The sequence below is a fragment of the Benincasa hispida genome, chromosome 4 (genome assembly GCF_027475165.1).
Source record: "Benincasa hispida cultivar pf3 chromosome 4, pf3_genome.v1.1, whole genome shotgun sequence".
Classification (NCBI taxonomy): domain Eukaryota; kingdom Viridiplantae; phylum Streptophyta; class Magnoliopsida; order Cucurbitales; family Cucurbitaceae; genus Benincasa; species Benincasa hispida.
Genome location: NC_143481.1, coordinates 31526602 through 31532479, shown reverse-complemented (window position 1 = coordinate 31532479; position 5878 = coordinate 31526602).

The following is a 5878-nucleotide window of genomic DNA, read 5'->3' as shown; positions in this document are numbered from 1 at the left end:
TTTGTGTTACACGATCGCATGGACGGTCAGGCTTCGCAGCTTCGTCGCCTTCTATGCGATCATTTTCTTATGCTCCTATCGTCTAGTGTGTGTTGAACGATCGTCTACCTACTAGAGTTTCTACACGATGACGACCTCATGGCAGTTCAAGTCCCGGTTCACCTATGAACCGGTTTTCTCCATGAAAATTGTAATAGATAAGGTTTTTCATTCAAGTTTTTTTTTGTGTAAAGGCTCATCCCGGTCCATTAATCCTTTGGTATCAGAGACAAGTTCTGATACTCCGATTTCATCTGTTGCAACGAAATGACATATACATTCATGGTGAGTGCATTTCTACGCTGTTTTAATTGTTAAATTTGCTGTAGATGTGCCAGATTAATGGATGTTTTTGCAATGATTCGCCTTGATTTGTTTAAGATCCTTTTACATTTGCAGTTATTTGTAAAGGTCCTTGCGTTTTTGGGCATTAATAATCGTTATCGAGTCTATATTCAAAGTTTGTTTGAAGTTTTGAGTCGTTCATCGAAGTTCTGGGCAAACGTTACGGCTTTTCGAGGAAGGAGGTGATCTAGGGTTGATCGCATCGTACAGAAGAAGTTCTGCGCGATCGCTATCCATCGCATCATAAAGATGAAGGAGTACGCGATCGCGGTTGAACGCATCAGTTAAACAATGGGGAATGTGATCAAAAGTTGGTCGCATCAGGTTGATGATCGGGTACCCGATCACTGAGTATCGTTTAATGTGCGCGCGCGCTAGACGATCGTTTAGGTCAGCAAGCTTCATCGTTTAGTAACTGACTAAACGATCGCTTAGTATCGCAAGGTAAATTGTTTACCTGGTTGAACGCATCATGTAGACGATGAGACGCTCACGTATCGTTTAAAGCGTGCGCGCTAGACGATCGTTTAGGTCAACAAGATTTATCGCTTAGTAACTCAAGGTAAATCATTTACCTGTTTTTGTGTTACACGATCGCATGGACGGTCAGGCTTCGCAGCTTCGTCGCCTTCTATGCGATCATTTTCTTATGCTCCTATCGTCTAGTGTGTGTTGAACGATCGTCTACCTACTAGAGTTTCTACACGATGACGACCTCATGGCAGTTCAAGTCCCGGTTCACCTATGAACCGGTTTTCTCCATGAAAATTGTAATAGATAAGGTTTTTCATTCAAGTTTTTTTTTGTGTAAAGGCTCATCCCGGTCCATTAATCCTTTGGTATCAGAGACAAGTTCTGATACTCCGATTTCATCTGTTGCAACGAAATGACATATACATTCATGGTGAGTGCATTTCTACGCTGTTTTAATTGTTAAATTTGCTGTAGATGTGCCAGATTAATGGATGTTTTTGCAATGATTCGCCTTGATTTGTTTAAGATCCTTTTACATTTGCAGTTATTTGTAAAGGTCCTTGCGTTTTTGGGCATTAATAATCGTTATCGAGTCTATATTCAAAGTTTGTTTGAAGTTTTGAGTCGTTCATCGAAGTTCTGGGCAAACGTTACGGCTTTTCGAGGAAGGAGGTGATCTAGGGTTGATCGCATCGTACAGAAGAAGTTCTGCGCGATCGCTATCCATCGCATCATAAAGATGAAGGAGTACGCGATCGCGGTTGAACGCATCAGTTAAACAATGGGGAATGTGATCAAAAGTTGGTCGCATCAGGTTGATGATCGGGTACCCGATCACTGAGTATCGTTTAATGTGCGCGCGCGCTAGACGATCGTTTAGGTCAGCAAGCTTCATCGTTTAGTAACTGACTAAACGATCGCTTAGTATCGCAAGGTAAATTGTTTACCTGGTTGAACGCATCATGTAGACGATGAGACGCTCACGTATCGTTTAAAGCGTGCGCGCTAGACGATCGTTTAGGTCAACAAGATTTATCGCTTAGTAACTCAAGGTAAATCATTTACCTGTTTTTGTGTTACACGATCGCATGGACGGTCAGGCTTCGCAGCTTCGTCGCCTTCTATGCGATCATTTTCTTATGCTCCTATCGTCTAGTGTGTGTTGAACGATCGTCTACCTACTAGAGTTTGCTACACGATGACGACCTCCTGGCAGTTCAAGTCCCGGTTCACCTATGAACCGGTTTTCTCCATGAAAATTGTAATAGATAAGGTTTTTCATTCAAGTTTTTTTTTGTGTAAAGGCTCATCCCGGTCCATTAATCCTTTGTTTATTACATGCGATGTGTGTTTTATATGTCATATGGTATACACATATAGTAAATCCCACCTTGGGTTATGCAATGGTCATGCATCATCTCTTTATTTTAATTGTTATAATTTAGAGAAGCATGATTTTAATTATGTAAGAGCATGCTCATGCATCATATAATATAATAGTGTTCACACATATTTGGACTATGTTATGTTGTTCATTAGAGGAATCAGTGGTACTTAAGGAGTGAGATATAACTACAGGGGCAAAACGGTAAATTGGCTCAGCTATACTTACGAGCATCTGTGAAGGGTCATCGTACTCATGATTGGTTATATTCGATGGACACAAAAATATATCTGTGGTAAAAAGAGTTCAGCTATTGGTCTTTAGTGGAATCATTGACAGTTAGTGGATGGTGGATCTCATGGCTAAAGAATTTAGTCAGCTATTCACGTACCATTGAAGCTTCGAGCCACAGATCCATTAGGTTCCCTAGGTAGCTTGGATAAAGTCGAGAACCAGTATTTGGGTTAATTTGAAATGTTCAAATTGACAAGAGGAAGTTCGATTATACATGATATAATTGGACTAGTTAATTATATATGATATAATTAGCAAATGTATGAGATACATTATTTTGGAGGAAATTAAATATAAATATGATTTATATCAAGTAGAGGAGAAAATACTATAGTAGATATGTGATATCAAACTATAGGATATAAATATAATATGATTATATTTATTAATTAATTAATTGATTAATTATATGATAATTAATCATTTTCCACGTTCGGACATGGGTATTGGCCAGCGTTTGTTATGGTAACCGATGGGTTAAAAATGAAAAAGGTTTTCATTTTGAATTGTGCAATCGATAATCCATCAATCGCCCAAGAGAATTCGTGAAGCGCGTGTTAGTGAAAGAAAACGATCGCTTGAGAGCCTATATGATAGTGTTCTCCGCCTAAACGATTGTATACCTCGCGCCTAAATGATCGCATACTATCGCCTAGACGATCGGATAGCTTCTCTAAACGATCGTATAGTGTGCCGATTTAGCTGAACGATCGTATACCTTTTCCTAAACGATTGTTCAGCAAATCATACACGATCGTGTAGCTCCTCTATGCGATAAGCACTTCTGCTATACGATAACACTGTTTTCTCTCCCACTTGCTTATCGCCTACACGACTTGTTTGTCCTCCATCCTCCACCAAATTCACCAAAGCTCACCCTTTTGGGTTTTCACTCTAGAATATACGGGGCTCATTAGTGGTGGTGTCGTCCCCATTGCGGCGTTCGTGTTCGCGTTGATCGTGTTGCTGCAGTTGACGTTCCCACCGAGTGTTTGTAGATCTGTTGGAGGGAATCCACTGCTCTGGGGTTCTGAAGTTTGAAGATAGTCTTCAACTGGTATAAAAACCTTTCCTTGTTAATTATCTTGTTCTGAGCATGTCGATAATTAGATTTATTTGCATAACTGATGATGAAAAATTAATTACCAAGTCGTCAAAGACTTGATGAATAAAATAATGATGGAGGGGTTTTTATGCAAACACTACTCGTACTTCTAACTAACAGACAATGCAATGAGAAGTATGAATGAGAGGTAGAGACACGACAACTGTTGATGCGTAGTAAATGGATGGAAAATAGATAAAATGTGAAGATGTCTTCATCGCAACCCTTAAGAGTGACCACAAGGGCAACCTCAGCCAATGCAAGTTATATGATCATGCTACACACACTAGAGCCTAAATCTAGGACGTATGCGATGCGTATGCAAAAAGGTCGAGATGACCGCATACAGCCACCATATCCTACTTCTTGGATGCATACAATATCATTTTCGTAGGTTGCATACATTGTGTAATAAAAAATGGAGCTTATTCCTAAGTTCCCCATTCTTGCTTATGTGTTCCAATCCCCATTCTTGCATCTCTAGTGAATACATGCTTAAACTACTTAGTGCGACCAACCACTTACCCTTTCGGGCAGTTATTTGTTGTTGACTTTACTCATAGACAAGTGTTCCTTTTGCCTATAGATAGGTGTTACGACAGCTTCACACTAAGAAAATAAGGTTTTCTAACACACTCGCACAATACACACCTTTCGATGGTTTGCTACATGCTTCATATCTCTAATCTGCATGACTAAATATGTGATACTCAAGAAATCTCATTAAGTGATGCAATGAAAGTTAAGGATGCTAAGTAAAGAAGGATGGAGATGGAATCGACGAAAACATAGAAATGAATTTAACACACAATGTATTAATTTCTTAATCGAAAATGTAATACAATACAATATAAGAAAAGAAAAGAAAATGAAAGGACCAGCTAGAAGCAATGTCTTGCTCCCAGCGGATGTGTGTCAAGGCTGCTGGTGGTGCCATGGATGGGTGGTGGAGCTGACTCTCTCGAGATCTAACTTCGACGAAGGTTCCGATCGTCATTCGAAATGAATGAAGAAGATGAAGAACTCTCAAGCTTTCTTTTAACGCGTTTGTCTGGGTCACAAGGATCCGCCCGAACGCCGAAACATGGATTCAAACCTTGGGCAAAAACCCTGGATGATTTGAAATTATGCTCGGCGGCTTCTATTTACAGAGCTTGATCATCGACAGCATTAATAGACTGTTGTGATTTTGACATTAGCGACGCGATGGTCCTTTTCTGAGTCTCTTCTGGTAACGGCGTGGTAGGTGAAATGTCAACATCAACTTTTGGTTTTCCTGAGATATGTGTTGATGCGTTCATTCTACCAACCTTGCGTTCATCCCACTATTATTTTTATCGTGTAGCCGCAATCGTGCAATAATTGAATTCACTTAATACCGCAACTTCTACACGATGGCCGCAATCGCTTGACGATCGCAACTTCTATGCGATGGACGCATGCGGTTGATCACCGCAACACCCACGCGTTGATCATATGCGTTCGCCTTTGCGATGGAGAGTTTCTCCAAATGTGGTCGTCTATGCGGTAGCCCGGCTTCCACGTTTGCGTCCATTTCATGCGTTAGCTAAAAAAATAGACAATTGAACACATAATAACGCATAATAATGGGTTAGCCGAGGTTCTCAATGTTGAACGCCACAAACTTATTTTCTCATGAATTCCTAACATAATTGCTACATATTCTGCTTAACAGCTATCATAATTTTAAATAAAAGGCCTAAGATGACATGCATTTCTGCATATCATTAATAATTATATGTGTTGAATGTATATAATTTGTATTTTGGTTATAGTGAGATCGGAGCGATCCGAACGCGCTCATGGAACTCTCGGTATGAGATCCTTCATGATCTTCTTCCAAGAATGTAGCATTCGTCGATACAAATACTTTGTCTTCTTGGGAATCATAAAACAATCCTCCTTTTGTTTCTTTGGGGTATCCTACAAAATGGAATAATTTTAAACGTGTTTCCAATTCCTTAGGATTTTGTATCAACACATGTGTTGGACAACCCTAGATACGGAAATGACGTAAACTAGTTTTGCATCCTTTCCATAATTCATACAGTGTTTCTAAAACACTTTTTGAAGGAACAATGTTTAGAATAAATACTGCAGTCTATATTGCATGCCCCCAAAAGGATTGAGATAACTGAGCATAACTCATCATTGATCAGACCATGTCTAACAAGGTTCGATTTCTCCTTTCTACAAACACTATTTTTGTGTGGTGG